The sequence below is a fragment of the Garra rufa genome, chromosome 4 (genome assembly GCF_049309525.1).
Source record: "Garra rufa chromosome 4, GarRuf1.0, whole genome shotgun sequence".
Classification (NCBI taxonomy): Eukaryota; Metazoa; Chordata; class Actinopteri; order Cypriniformes; family Cyprinidae; genus Garra; species Garra rufa.
This window is the reverse complement of record NC_133364.1, coordinates 1,618,085-1,635,545: the sequence shown is the minus strand read 5'-3', so window position 1 is coordinate 1,635,545 and position 17,461 is coordinate 1,618,085. Positions and strand designations below refer to the sequence as shown.

The window sequence follows — 17,461 nt, the reverse complement described above, 5'->3', positions numbered from 1 at the left end:
AACTTTATTCTCATAGTATTCCGACTTTATTCTTGTAGTTTTTCGACTTTATTCTCGTAGTATTCTAACTTTATTCTCATAGTATTCCGACTTTATTCTTGTAGTATTCCGACTTTATTCTTGTAGTATTCCGACTTTATTCTCATAGTATTCCGACTTTATTCTTGTAGTTTTTCGACTTTATTCTCATAGTATTCCGACTTTATTCTTGTAGTATTTCGACTTTATTCTCATAGTATTCCGACTTTATTCTTGTAGTATTTCGACTTTATTCTCATAGTATTTCGACTTTATTCTCGTAGTATTCTAACTTTATTCTCATAGTATTCTGCCTTTATTCTCATAGTATTTCGACTTTATTCTCATAGTATTCCGACTTTATTCTCATAGTATTCCGACTTTATTCTTGTAGTATTTCGACTTTATTCTCATAGTATTCCGACTTTATTCTTGTAGTATTTCGACTTTATTCTCATAGTATTTCGACTTTATTCTCGTAGTATTCTAACTTTATTCTCATAGTATTCTGCCTTTATTCTCATAGTATTTCGACTTTATTCTCATAGTATTCTAACTTTATTCTCATAGTATTCCGACTTTATTCTTGTAGTTTTTCGACTTTATTCTCGTAGTATTCTAACTTTATTCTCATAGTATTCCGACTTTATTCTTGTAGTATTCCGACTTTATTCTTGTAGTATTCCGACTTTATTCTCATAGTATTCCGACTTTATTCTTGTAGTTTTTCGACTTTATTCTCGTAGTATTCTAACTTTATTCTCATAGTATTCCGACTTTATTCTTGTAGTATTCCGACTTTATTCTTGTAGTATTCTAACTTTATTCTCATAGTATTCTGCCTTTATTCTCATAGTATTTCGACTTTATTCTCATAGTATTCTAACTTTATTCTCATAGTATTCCGACTTTATTCTTGTAGTTTTTCGACTTTATTCTCGTAGTATTCTAACTTTATTCTCATAGTATTCTGCCTTTATTCTCATAGTATTTCGACTTTATTCTCATAGTATTCTAACTTTATTCTCATAGTATTCCGACTTTATTCTTGTAGTTTTTCGACTTTATTCTCGTAGTATTCTAACTTTATTCTCATAGTATTCCGACTTTATTCTTGTAGTATTCCGACTTTATTCTTGTAGTATTCCGACTTTATTCTCATAGTATTCCGACTTTATTCTTGTAGTATTCCGACTTTATTCTCATAGTATTCCGACTTTATTCTAGTAGTATTCCGACTTTATTCTTGTAGTATTTCGACTTTATTCTCATAGTATTCCGACTTTATTCTTGTAGTATTTCGACTTTATTCTCATAGTATTTCGACTTTATTCTTGTAGTATTCCGACTTTATTCTTGTAGTATTCCGACTTTATTCTCATAGTATTCCGACTTTATTCTTGTAGTATTCCGACTTTATTCTCATAGTATTCCGACTTTATTCTAGTAGTATTCCGACTTTATTCTTGTAGTATTTCGACTTTATTCTCATAGTATTCCGACTTTATTCTTGTAGTATTTCGACTTTATTCTCATAGTATTCCGACTTTATTCTTGTAGTATTCCGACTTTATTCTTGTAGTATTCCGACTTTATTCTCATAGTATTCCGACTTTATTCTTGTAGTATTCCGACTTTATTCTCATAGTATTCCGACTTTATTCTAGTAGTATTCCGACTTTATTCTTGTAGTATTTCGACTTTATTCTCATAGTATTCCGACTTTATTCTTGTAGTATTTCGACTTTATTCTCATAGTATTTCGACTTTATTCTCGTAGTATTCTGACTTTATTCTCATAGTATTCCGACTTTATTCTTGTAGTATTTCGACTTTATTCTCATAGTATTCCGACTTTATTCTTGTAGTATTCCGACTTTATTCTCATAGTATTCCGACTTTATTCTTGTAGTATTCCGACTTTATTCTCATAGTATTCCGACTTTATTCTAGTAGTATTCCGACTTTATTCTTGTAGTATTTCGACTTTATTCTCATAGTATTCCGACTTTATTCTCGTAGTATTCCGACTTTATTCTCATAGTATTCTAACTTTATTCTCATAGTATTCTAACTTTATTCTCATAGTATTCCGACTTTATTCTTGTAGTATTCCGACTTTATTCTCATAGTATTCCGACTTTATTCTTGTAGTTTTTCGACTTTATTCTCGTAGTATTCTAACTTTATTCTCATAGTATTCCGACTTTATTCTTGTAGTATTTCGACTTTATTCTCATAGTATTCCGACTTTATTCTCATAGTATTCTAACTTTATTCTCATAGTATTCCGACTTTATTCTTGTAGTATTTCGACTTTATTCTCATAGTATTCCGACTTTATTCTTGTAGTATTCCGACTTTATTCTCGTAGTATTCCGACTTTATTCTTGTAGTATTCTAACTTTATTCTCATAGTATTCCGACTTTATTCTCGTAGTATTCTAACTTTATTCTCATAGTATTCCGACTTTATTCTTGTAGTATTTCGACTTTATTCTCATAGTATTCCGACTTTATTCTCATAGTATTCTAACTTTATTCTCATAGTATTCCGACTTTATTCTTGTAGTATTCCGACTTTATTCTCATAGTATTCCGACTTTATTCTTGTAGTATTCCGACTTTATTCTCGTAGTATTCCGACTTTATTCTTGTAGTATTCCGACTTTATTCTCATAGTATTCCGACTTTATTCTCATAGTATTCCGACTTTATTCTTGTAGTATTCTGACTTTATTCTCGAAATATTTTGACTTTATTCTCGTAGTATTTAGACTTTATTCTCAAAATATTTTGACCTTGTTCTTGTAGTATTTCGACTTTATTCTCATAGTATTCTGACTTTATTCTCACAGTATTCCAACTTTATTCTCATAGTATTCTGACTTTATTCTCACAGTATTCCAACTTTATTCTCATAGTATTCTGACTTTATTCTCACAGTATTCCAACTTTATTCTCATAGTATTCCGACTTTATTCTCATAGTATTCCGACTTTATTCTCATAGTATTCCAACTTTATTCTCATAGTATTCCGACTTTATTCTCGAAATATTCCAACTTTATTCTCATAGTATTTTTCAACTGTCGAAAGTGACGCTGCGCTTTCACAACACAGATTAAAGGACTTATTCTGTCAGGGAAAGTTGAGAATTATTTGTACAGTAGCATATATATAAATAAGTGCACATATTTGTGTGTCTTTCCATTCAAATGTGCATCAGTGTTGAGGAATTCCCCAGGAAACACTCTCTTTCTCTCTCTCTCACACACACACACAGGCGTCTGTGAAAGTGGCCATATGAGGGCAGGTTTGGCTGAACACGGCAGCGTTTCCTCTATGAGAGACGACCAGCCAATTATCTGTCTCAGTCTGTCTGCTGAAGGGCATCACCACATCCCTCGACATTCCCAGACAAACCGTCCGGAAGAGCGTCCCGCTGCAGCGCGCTTCACAATGATGTCCGAGCATCAACGTATAATGAAAACACGACAGAAGTCAAAACAAGAAGTCTTTTTAAATGAGAACAGATGTAGTGCGCACTAATGAGGGCTCGATTCATTCCGGCAGCTGCTCAAATGAGTCGCTTTTCCGGTCTGAACGATTAGCAGCAAACACTGCAGACTCACACGTCTGGAAGAGCTTTCACAACACGCTCTCATTAACCGCAAGCGCCGGTCGACAGGTAGACGGGAGAGTGAAAACAGACGGAGTAATAGTGAAACTGAGACGGAGGGGGGCGATTCCCAAACGCTCCGGTGTGAGATTCCAGTGCTCCGGCCGTCCCGTCAGTGTGTAGGTGAGAGCGCGAGCTCCTCGGGGACTTTCCAGCACTGCTGACGCTGAGAGTCTGAACATGAACTCGAGCCCTGGTGTGAAACACATGAGCGTCAGTCACACTGGAGCATCACTGCTGTGTTCATGATGTTCATCTGGTAAACAAGTGTTCAGAGCTCTAACACACTTCAGACCTGCTTAAACTCACATCTGATCACATCTATCTATCTATCTATCTATCTATCTATCTATCTATCTATCTATCTATCTATCTATCTATCTATCTATCTATCTATCTATCTATCCAGCTATCTATCATCCATCCATCATCCATCCATTTATCTATCTATCATCCATCCATCTATCCATCATCCATTCATTTTATCTATCATTCATCCATCATCCATACATCATCCATACATCATCCATCCATCTATCATCATCTATCCATCTATCATCCATCCATCTATCTATCTATCATCCATACATCTATCCATCATCCATTCATTTTATCTATCATTCATCCATCATCCATACATCATCCATACATCATCCATCCATCTATCATCATCTATCCATCTATCATCCATCCATCTATCTATCTATCATCCATACATCCATCTATCACCCATCCATCCATCTATCATCCATCACCCATCCATCTATAATCCATCACCCATCCATCTATAATCCATCCATCCATCTATCTATCTATCATCCATACATCCATCTATCACCCATCCATCCATCTATCATCCATCACCCATCCATCTATAATCCATCCATCCATCAATCATCCATCCATACATCTATCATCCATCACCCATCCATCTATAATTCATCCATCCATCCATCTATCATCCATCCATCCATCCATCTATCATCCATCACCCATCCATCTATAATCCATCCATCCATCTATCACCCATCCATCTATAATTCATCCATCCATCCATCTATAATCCATCCATCCATCTATCACCCATCCATCTATAATTCATCCATCCATCCATCTATCATCCATCCATCCATCCATCTATCATCCATCACCCATCCATCTATAATCCATCCATCCATCTATCACCCATCCATCTATAATTCATCCATCCATCCATCTATCATCCATCCATCCATCCATCTATCATCCATCACCCATCCATCTATAATCCATCCATCCATCCATCTATCATCCATCCATCCATCCATCTATCACCCATCCATCTATAATCCATCCATCCATCCATCTATCATCCATCACCCATCCATCTATAATCCATCCATCCATCTATCACCCATCCATCTATAATCCATCCATCCATCTATCATCCATTCATCCATCATCCATCCATCTATTTATTTGTATATCATCCATCCATCTATCATCTATCCACCATTCATCCATTTATCTATCATCCATACATCATTCATCCATCCATCTTCCATCCATCATCTATCCATCATCCATCCATCTTCCATCCATTTATCTATCACCCATCCATCCATCCATCTTCCATCAATCTGATTGGTTTGTATTGAATCATGTCAATCTAAAGCAGATCTTCCATCATGTTCACGTTTACTGTCTGTCTTCTAACTGAATCTTGTTAACGCTGCAGTGAGTCAAATCTAGTGAAGTTACATAAGATCTGCTGTCAGTGTGAGTGATGGTCGTGTAATTACAGACAAAGCCGCTGCTGAACATGTCTAGATGTGCTCCCGAAACAACCACGTTTGATGTCTGATTGAAGCTGGAGCCTCTAATACAGAACCAGATCCAGCAGCTCTGATGCCCACTTATGGTCAAACACAGGTTCAGATCTCCTCACGCGTGTGAACACAATGCCCTGCCTGAGGAACGTGAGTAACGTGTCCAGAGCAGATCCTGACTGATGTGTCCTGATATAACATCTAACCCCGGCCACTGACAGAACATCTCCTGAAACACAGCCAGCTGCTCTAGAAGGGTCTGGTCTGCCATCTGCTTTCATTCAGGTCTCTGGTCAGGGGTTTGGACACATCAGAGAGGAGCTGCAGGTCTGGGAACAGCTGGATGATGCTGTACATCTATATATAGCAGCAGACGGGTCCGTTCGGTTTCACTGCTGAGGTTTTAGCTTTGGATCTGCACAGCTGCTCGTATCTCCTAAATAAGCAAAACAGCAGACCTATAAAACCTGAAAGTAAACTTAACATTCGCAAAGTACAGGGGGCGTTCACACGTCCATTCCAATGCACTGCTTTTCCATTGTTTTTCTATGTAAACATGCACTAGACAGACGTGTGAGACCGTTGTGCTCGCGTCAAGTTGGCATGGGAACTCTTTTATTTGACGCCAACAGTGTAAAGGTCTCGAGACGAGCCTTTAAGGCGTGATGCATTAATGGAATAACAGTGCCTCTTCCGTCATGTTCCCATCAAATAAAACAGTTGCCATCCCAACTTGCTACTGTAAACAAAAGCTTGCAACTTTTGCTCCGCCTCCGGGGTCTTCTGATTGGTCCACTGTTTTGGAACTAGGTATAAAACTTGACACGTCTTAAAACATGCCACTTGTGTGCAAGATGCGAGTGCAATGGTCATACACGTCCACTTAGCATGTTTACTTGAAAAAGTAAAAGTAGTGCACTTGAATGGAAAAACGCATGAAAGGCCCTTTACCGAAATGACCCAAACACAACACGAAGAGTTAAAAATCCATTTTCTCGCAAACATGCCACATTATGTAAATAACAGCTTTCAGTAACAGACTGTGTTTGTTTGTGTGTCAGGAATCACCCGCAGAGCTCCGTCCAGTTCACCTCAAACACACCCGCTGGTCAGAGCTGACCAAACCACCGGAGCTCATGAGAACGCTTACACACTATAAAACACTGAGACTCCAGCTTTATGTGAAAGATCTCAGGAGAAATCCAGCATGCTGATGTTGCAAGCATTTTGTGCTTATAAACACAAGTAAACAACACATGCTCCGCTCTTATTTTGAGTTGGGCGGCGTTTACCAACTGTTATAAATATACTTTTATGTCCTAATCCTTTTGTTTTCGGAACAAATATAATAGAATTATGTTATTATTAGGTTTTTAATTGTATGAGCTTGTCTATTTTTGTCAAGATGCACTTTAGTCATAACCAGAGCCATTTCTAGTTTGCAGTATTTTCATATATTTTTTTATTTTGGACACTACTTAAATATTTTTACAAACAGCGTTGAGCAGATTTATTACTGACAAATCAAATCATAGACATTCATGATTTGAAGTCCCAATCTGAATCAAATGATTCACATTAAGTGCTCTGAAGTCCCGATCTGAATCAAATGATTCGCAATACGTGATTTGAAGTCCCAATCTGAATCAAATGATTCGCAATACGTGATCTGAAGTCCCAATCTGAATCAAATTATTCGCAATACGTGCTCTGAAGTCCCGATCTGAATCAAATGATTCGCAATACATGATTTGGAGTCCTGATCTGAATCAAATGATTCGCAATACATGATTTGAAGTCCCAATCTGAATCAAATGATTTGCAATACGTGATTTGAAGTCCCAATCTGAATCAAATGATTCGCAATACGTGATCTGAAGTCCCAATCTGAATCAAATTATTCGCAATACGTGCTCTGAAGTCCCGATCTGAATCAAATGATTCGCAATACATGATTTGAAGTCCCAATCTGAATCAAATGATTCGCAATACGTGATCTGAAGTCCCAATCTGAATCAAATGATTCGCAATACGTGATCTGAAGTCCCAATCTGAATCAAATGATTCGCAATACGTGATTTGAAGTCCCAATCTGAATCAAATGATTCGCAATATGTGATTTGAAGTCCCGATCTGAATCAAATTATTCGCAATACGTGATTTGAAGTCCTGATCTGAATCAAATGATTCGCAATACGTGATTTGAAGTCCCAATCTGAATCAAATGATTCGCAATACATGATTTGAAGTCTCAATCTGAATCAAATGATTCGCAATACATGATTTGGAGTCCTGATCTGAATCAAATGATTCGCAATACGTGATTTGAAGTCCCAATCTGAATCAAATGATTCGCAATACATGATTTGAAGTCCCAATCTGAATCAAATGATTCGCAATACATGATTTGAAGTCCCAATCTGAATCAAATGATTCGCAATACGTGATTTGAAGTCCTGATCTGAATCAAATTATTCGCAATACGTGATTTGAAGTCCCAATCTGAATCAAATGATTCGCAATATGTGATTTGAAGTCCCGATCTGAATCAAATTATTCGCAATACGTGATTTGAAGTCCTGATCTGAATCAAATGATTCGCAATACGTGATTTGAAGCCCCGATCTGAATCAAATGATTCACAATACATGATTTGAAGCCCCGATCTGAATCAAATGATTCTCAATACGTGATTTGAAGTCCCAATCTGAATCAAATGATTCGCAATACGTGATTTGAAGTCCCAATCTGAATCAAATGATTCGCAATACGTGCTCTGAAGTCCCAATCTGAATCAAATGATTCGCAATACGTGCTCTGAAGTCCCAATCTGAATCAAATGATTCGCAATACGTGCTCTGAAGTGCCAATCTGAATCAAATGATTCGCAATACGTGCTCTGAAGTCCCGATCTGAATCAAATGATTCGCAATACGTGATTTGAAGTCCCAATCTGAATCAAATGATTCGCAATACGTGATTTGAAGCCCCGATCTGAATCAAATGATTCACAATACGTAATTTGAAGCCCCGATCTGAATCAAATAATTTGCAATACGTGATTTGAAGTCCCAATATGAATCAAATGATTTGCGATATGTGACCCGATTGGAGCGCTTTGAAACAGTGAATCATTTTGCGACCCATCTAACTGATTTGGATAGTTTTATGACATATAAAGGTTTCCTGTCAGCTTCTACTAACTTTACTTTCACATTACAAGGCATAATTTATGCATTAAAAATAATTTTTAAGTAGCACAGGTATATTTGTAGCAATAGCCAACAATACGTTGTATGGGTGAAAATTATAGAATTTTCTTTTATGCCAAAAATCATTAAGATATTAAGTAAAAATCATGTTCCATGAAGATATTTTGTAAATTTCCTACCGTAAATATATCAAAACTTTATTTTTGATTAGTAGTACGCATTGCTAAGAACTTAATTTGAACAACTTTAAAGGCGATTTTCTCAATATTTATATTTTTTTGCACCCTTAAATTCCAGATTTCCAAATATTGTCCTATCCTAACAAACCATACATCAATGAAAAAGCTTATTAATCAGCTTTTAGATGATGTATACATCTCAATTTCAAAGAACAATAGCATGCATTTTGTATGATCCCTCTTATTTTGCTAAAATAATTAACTTTTAGCAGATTCTGAAAGGGGGCTGTAAACTTCAACCTCAACTGGATATAATAAATATTTCGCTTTGTTTCTCTTTTGTAAGTTGCTTTAGATAAAAGCATCTGCTGAATGCATTAATGCAAATGAATAAACACAAATTTAGGTTATAAAAACATTGCGGAAACATTGTTTAGAAATGTTAATAAAAAGTACAAATGTCCAGTTATTTAAACATTATGTAAAGGTTTCCTGTCAGATTCTACTAACTTCACTTTCACCCAAAAACCCGGCGTGAATGAGAGCATGTTCTCATCAGTGTGTGTGTATTTATAGCTGGAGTCCCTGCAGAGGCTCCGCCTCCAGCTTCCTGCACCCGCCAGTGCTGACACACATGACCTCTGACCTCTGACCCGGACCGGACCGCTGAGTCACACACACTACTTTAATACGAAACTACCTCGTTTACGGGAAACCCAAAGCCACACACAGAGCATGTGCGAGAGTTTCAAGAATATCTGCCTATTTATGGACACTATGCAGTCCGTGCCAAATAAAACAATGAAACGCAGCAGAGTTTTCGAAACCGTTCTGGGTCTCCGGACGTCCCGTCATCCGGTCGGAGACCCCGCTGGACCTAGGGATCCACACCTCTATAAAAACACAGGCATTTCCTCTGAGTCACAGACATTTATAGACACACATGAGATCCCGTCACACCTCACGCTCCACATGTTCACTATGTTCAGATTCAGGCCGCTGTACACGAGACACAGACTCTCATATCAGCTCTTCCTGTTTATTCCCCGGAGATGTCTAGATTCAGGACAAAATGGACACTAAACTGGTGAAGATGTTCCTGTTCCTCAAATCATGCTTATTTTGATCTGTGGTGAATCCAGCTTTGTCCCAGAGGATAGGACAATATTTGAAAATCTGCAATCTGAGGGTGCAAAAAAATCTAAATATTGAGAAAATCGTCTTTAAAGTTGTCCAAATGAAGTTCTTAGCAAAAATATTGTCATAGAACATGATCTTTGCTTAATATCCTAATGATTTTTGGCATTAAAGAAAAATCAATAATACTTAAGACTGGATTATTTTGACAGTATTTGGGGATAATTCTGGCAATGTTCAGTTATTAAATGAAAAAAACATGGATTATTTTGACAGTATTTCGGAATATATTTTGCAAGATATTTAAATATTACATTTTTTGAGTAAAAATAATTAGCGGATAATTTTGACAATATTTATTTATTTATTTTTTAGTGAAAAAAGCAGTAATTGTGGATTATTTTGACAGTATTTGGGGATAATTCTGGCATTGTTCAGTTTTTAAATGACAAAAAACATAGATTATTTTGACAATATTTCGGAATATATTTTGCAAGATATTTAAATATTAAATTTTTTTGAGTAAAAATAATTAGCGGATAATTTTGACAATATTTAGTTTTTTTGTGTAAAAAAGCAGTAATTGTGGATTATTTTGACAGTATTTGGGGATAATTCTGGCAATGTTCAGTTTTTAAATGACAAAAACATGGATTATTTTGACAGTATTTCGGAATATATTTTGCAAGATATTTAAATATTACATTTTTTTGAGTAAAAATAATTTGTGGATAATTTTGGCAAAATATTTAGTTTTTTTTTCAGTGAAAAAAGCATTAATTGTGGATTATTTTGACAGTATTTGGGGATAATTCTGGCAGTGTTCAGTTATTAAGTGAAAAAAACATGGATTATTTTGACAGTATTTCGGAATATATTTTGCAAGATATTTAAATATTACATTTTTTTGAGTAAAATAATTTGTGGATAATTTTGGCAAAATATTTAGTTTTTTTTTTCAGTGAAAAAAGCAGTAATTGTGGATTATTTTGACAGTATTTGGGGATAATTCTGGCAATGTTCAGTTATTAAGTGAAAAAAAACATGGACTATTTTGACAATATTTCGGAATATATTTTGCAAGATATTTAAATATTAAATTTTTTTGAGTAAAAAATAATTTGTGGATAATTTTGGCAAAATATATACAAATTATGAATTTCAATTTTATTGTGCTTCACGATTTCCAACATATATATTTAGCATATATTTCTTCAAATGATGCTTGTTTTGATCTATGGAGAATCAAGCTTTGTCCCAGAGCTATTATAATTCAAAATACGATTATAAAAGTGTTCATAATGTACATTATGCATTACATATTTTCAAAAATAACTGTAATTAAAGTTAAAACGCATTCTAAAATTTTCAGTTTACTTGTTACATCTGAAATTGGTTGCTTGTCATGTTTTAATGCATTGTATTTATATTTTATAATTATAATAATTATTTATTTTGATCATATAATTGTTACGGTGCGTGCTGGACAAGACGAGACGATAGGCGAGATACAAATAAACAACTATATTTAATATAAATCTTCAAGATGAAACAGGCAGGAACACAGAGATCTTTACCACACGTTGACAACATTAATGACCGACAGGGAATTCAACTCAAAAGACAGACTTATTAAGGCAAACGAATAATTAAACACAGGTGACGGGGATCAGGACAAACGAGGGCAAAACCAAAGCAGACAGATCGACGGGGAGAGACAATGGGAGAAACCAAGTCGACAAACAGACAGAACTGTGACAATAATACATTATAAGGTGCATTTTAAGGCATAATTTATGCATTAAAAATCTAAATTAAGGCATTAATGCACAAATAATTTTAATGTAAATAAGCTTTTTTTAAGTAGCACAGGTATATTTGTAGCAATAGCCAAAAATACATTGTATGGGTCAAAATTATCGATTTTTCTTTTATGCCAAAAATCATTAAGATATTAAGTAAAAATCATGTTCCATGAATATATTTTGCAAATTTCCTACTGTAAATATTTCAAAACTTTTAAATTAATTTTTAATTAGTGATATGCATTGCTAAGAACTTCATTTGAACAACTTTAAGGGCGATTATCTCAATATTTAGATTTTTTTGCACCCTTAAATTCCAGATTTGCAAACATTGTCCTGTCCTAACAAACCATATATCAATGGAAAGCTTATTAATCAGATGATGTATAAATCTCAATTTAAAAAAAAATAAACTCTTACTCTGGTACCACAAAACCAGTCTTAAGTCGCTGCCGCTGGGGTATATTTGTAGCAATAGCCAAAAATACATTGCATGATTCAAAATTATTGATTTTTCTTTTATGTCAAAAATCATTAGGAAAGTAAGTAAAGATCATGTTCCATGAACATTTTTTTGTAAAATTCCTACTGTAAACCTATCAAAATGTAATTTTTGATTAGTAATATGCATTGCTAAGAACTTAATTTGGACAACTTTAAAGGTGTTTTTCTCAGTATTTTGATTTTTTTGCACCCTTAGATTTCAGATTTTCAAATAGATGTATCTCGGCCAAATATTGTCCTATCCCAACAAACCATACACCAATAGAAAGCTTATTTATTGAGCTTTCATATGATGTATATATCTCAGTTTTGTAAAATTTAACCTTATGACTGGTTTTGTGGTCCAGGGTCACATATAAGGCTTCAAACAAAGTGCTGCTAAAACATTTGTGTAACTTGAAATATAAAAAAAAGTTCTAATTTTTATAAAAATACCACAATTAAACAATATAAAACAAAAACTATGAAACAATAAGATATTAAAATAAAATGTAATTCAAAATACAAATAAAAACTAAAATACTATCTCATTGATGGCCATCACTGTAATGTTTTCCTCTCATGTTCTTAAACTCTCAATTGCTTAGAACACTGCAAAAAATGCTTTTCTTACTTAGATTTTTTGTCATTTTTCCAGCCAAAATATCTAAAAATTCTTGAATCAGGAAGGATTTTCTAGATGAGTAAAAATTTGTGTCTTGTTTTCAGTAAAAACAAGTCAAAATTAGGTGAGTTTTTGCTTAAAACAAGCAAAATAATCTGCCAATGGGGTAAGAAAAATAATCTAGTTGTCTGCTTGAAATAAGATTAGTTTTCTTCCCCCATTGGCAGATTATTTTGCTTGTTTTAAGCAAAAACTCACTTCATTTTGACTTGTTTTTACTAAACACAAGATAATAATTTTTACTTGTCTAGAAAATCCTTCTTGATTTAAGAATTTTTAGATATTTTGGCTGGAAACAAGACAAAAAATCTAAGTAAGAAAAGCATTTTTTGCAGTGAAGTGACTAACATGCAAAGACAGTATATGTCAAATTTTGGGACTTTTGCATGTATGTGTTTTACTCTGAACATATTGCACAGTAGAAATGATAAGAAATGATTCAAAGAGATTGTGTGAAGATTACGTGACACTCTGGACAGTAGTTCAAACGGAAACAGTTTGTGATTGTCATCGTGATTCATCACGTCCAGCTGAGGTGACCGTCGGGTTAGAAGGTGCTGGTTTCCTTACGTAACCCGTTCACCCTGAGATATCACGCTAATTCTCGAGTCCAGAGCAGTACTGGAGGATTATGGGATTGTGTACTGGGCTTACGCTGGCACTTCTGAGCAACGACGGCATCAGAAAGCAGATGTGAACTTACACAGCAGTTTGTTGTAGTTTTCCATCACAGAGCAAAAGAAGGTCTGAGTAACTCCACACAACCCTCAGTCTGGAAAGCCAGACGGAATCTCGCATAATCGCATTTAAATATTTGTAAAATGATGAAATACTTACACTGGGTGTCTACTGCTAAACAAGCCATCATGCCGGACGAATTTAATACAAACCACAAGGAAAACATGAGCCAAGCGCAGGGGTATGTACATCAGCAGACTCATACCACCTTAAAAACAGCATACATGAAACATAATGTGAACATAAAAACTAAAGCAACAAAATCAATCTAAACTTAACCCACACTGCAAAAAAAATTCCAATAAAATACATTCCCAAAATGTGGTGTATTTTCTTGCTCCTGAAATATATTTTGGTATATGTACACATATGTGACCCTGGACCACAAAACCAGTCGTAAGGGTCTTTTTTAATCTGAAAGCTGAATAAATACATTTTCATTGATGTATGGTTTGTTAGGATAGGACAATATTTGAAAATCTGGATTCAAACGATGCAAAAAAAAAAAAAAAAAAAAAAAAATCCAAATATTGAAAAAATCACCTTTGAAGTTGTCCAAATTAAGTTTTTAGCAATGCATATTACTAAATATAATCATTTACTTAATATTTTGCCCCAAAATATGTGTATTTTTGGCTATTGCAACTTATTACAACTATTTTTGTGGTCCAGGGTCACATTTTAGAATTAGTTTCTATGTTTATATTTTCTCTTTTCACTTTAAGTTTTAGTAAATTAGTTGTCTTTTTTTGTTTTGCTTTTCAAATTATGTCCATATGGTTTTTATTTTTTTTCATTTGTTACTTTTACACTGCAAAAAATGGTTTCTTACTTAGATTTTTTTGTCTTGTTTCCAGCCAAAATATCTACAAATTCTTAAATCAAGAAGGATTTTTTAGACGAGTAAAAATTATTTTCTTGTCTTCAGCAAAAAACAAGTCAAAATTAAGTCAGTTTTTGCTTAGAACAAGATAAATAATCTGCCAATGGGATAAGCAAAATAATCTTATTTCAAACAGAAAACAAGATTATTTTTCTTACCCCATTGGCAGATTATTTTGCTTCTTTCAAGCAAAAATGCACTTAATTTGGATTTGTTTTTTCTGAAAACAAGACTAATTTTTACTCATCTAAAAAAATCCTTTTTGATTAAAGAATTTTTAGGTATTTTGCCTGGAAAAAAGACAAAAAATCTAAGTAAGAAAAGCATTTTTGCAGTGTAGTTAATTTAGTTATTTTACTACTTTAAACTAAAAAAAAAAGTAATGTTGTTGCTGAAAATAATTTTTAAAAGGTTTTTTTTTTTTTTTTTTTTTGTTCCAAGTAGGTTTTAATTTTAGGTAACAATAATAATCACAAACTAACTAGCTAAATAAATAAATAAATATATATTAATTCCCATTAGTTAATGCATTACAGTCAATGTCAAACTAAAAACAAAGGCATGCATTTTAACATTTCACATTGTATTCATTAACATTTATGCATGAATGTGGATTAACACTAAACTCTATAATTACACATAAATACATAAGATTAAGAAATGTTACATTTTTGTACCACTATTTCATGATCATTAACGCATTAACTAAATGTTATGTGTGCTTGAAATGTTTTTTCTGTGTGTGTCTGAAAAGCTCATTTTAGTCGTGCAGTTGTAAAGTATTAACTGTTTCTTTAATGATTTGTGACCCTGGACCACAAAACCAATCATAAAGGTAAATTATAAATAAATAAGCTTTCCATTAATGTACGGTGTGTTAGGATAGGACAATATTTGAACATTTGGAAGCTGAGGGTGCAAAAAATAAAAAATAAATTATTTTCTTCTCGATCCCCATCAATAAAAGAATAGTATAATTACTTCAGAGATATTGTTCTAATAGAAAGATCGCTGGCTGTCATTCATAAAGCAGGAAGTTCAACTTTGGATGTTTGGAATAAAGTTATTGTCGCACTTTTGAAACCACCTGTTTTTCCTCAGGTTTAATGCATAATTTAAATGGGTCTTAACAATGCCACAAATGTCATTTTATTTATTTTGCATCTATTTATTATTATTATTTTATTTTTAGTTTCAAGGCTTTGGCAACTGTAAATAGTTTTAATTTTGATGTTTTATATAATGTATATACTTGGTGTATAATAACGCAAAATATACACTACCGTTCAAAAGTTTGGGGTCAGTAAGACTTGTCTTTAAAGAAGTCTCTTCTGCTCATCAAGGCTGCATTTATTTGATTAAAAATACGGAAAAAAACAGTAATATTGCAAAATGTTTTTACAATATAAAAATAATGTTTTTTATTTTAACATACTTTAAATAGAATTTATTCCTGTGATGAAAAGCTGAATTTTTATCAGCTGTTACTGCAGTCTTTAGTGTCACATGATCCTTCAGAAATCATTCTAATATGCTGATTTATTATTAGAATGATCAACGTTGGATAATATCAACAGTTGTGCTGCCAAATATTTTTTCAGGATTCTTTCATGAATAACAAGTTTAAAAAGTACAGTGTTTATTCAAAATATAAATATTTTATAACAATGTAAATTATTTATTATTAACTTTTAATAAACGTTTAATTATTAACTTAATACATCCTTGGTGAATAAAAGTATTCATTTCTTTAAAAAAAAGAAGAAAAAGAAACAATAAAAATGTACTGACCCCAAACTTTTGAACGGTATATCTCCAGTGAAAGTGAAGTAAAAAGACAAATCACAAAAAAAAAAAAAAAAAAAAAAAATCGAAATATTGCGAAAATGCCTTTAAATTTGTCCAAATGACATTCTTAGCAATGCTTATCCAAAATTAAGTTCTGATATATTTAAGGTAGGAAATATACAAAATATTTTAATGGAACATGATCTTTATTTAATATCATAATGATTTTTGACATAAAAAAAAATCAATAAATTTTTCCTGTGCTACTTAAGACAAAGTGCTTTCGTGGTCCAGGGTCACATATTTAAAATATATTTTGGCCTTTTTATGTACACTACCGTTCAAAAGTTTGGGGTCAGTACATTTTTTTTTGTTTGTTTTTTGTTTTTTTTGTTTTTTTAAGAAATTAATACTTTTATTCACCAAGGATGTATTAAGTTAATAATTAAAAGTTTATTAAAAGTTAATAATAATAATTTACATTGTTATAAAAATTTATATTTTGAATAAACACTGTACTTTTTAAACTTGTTATTCATGAAAGAATCCTAAAAAAAATCACAGGTTCCAAAAAATATTTGGCAGCACAACTGTTGATATTATCCAACATTGATCATTCTAATAATAAATCAGCATATTAGAATGATTTCTGAAGGATCATGTGACACTTAAGACTGTAGTAACATCTGATAAAAATTCAGCTTTTCATCACAGGAGTAAATTCTATTTTAAAGTATGTTAAAATAAAAAAAACATTATTTTATATTGTAAAAACATTTTGCAATATTACTGTTTTTTTCAGTATTTTTATTTTTATTTTTTGCCTTGATGAGCAGAAGAGACTTCTTACTGACCCCGAACTTTTGAACGGTAGTGTATTTGTTGATACTTTCTATATAATTCGGTGACTTTGTGTTCCATTATTATAAATATTTTCCACACTAATAAACTTCAGACTGGTGTTGCAGATGAAAGTGAACTAAACCCATTCGCTGAAACTGAGTCACTGAGATTTTCTTTGGGGTGGGTTTAGATGAATTTAGC

At 33.1% G+C, this 17,461-nt stretch overlaps 1 protein-coding gene across 1 annotated transcript in view; it reads right to left on the bottom strand.

Moving 5' to 3' along the window:
- LOC141333403 (synapsin-3-like) overlaps positions 1-17,461 on the bottom strand; it is a 64,919-nt gene that overhangs the window by 12,952 nt on the left and 34,506 nt on the right. The gene's annotated exons all lie outside the window — the stretch shown is intronic.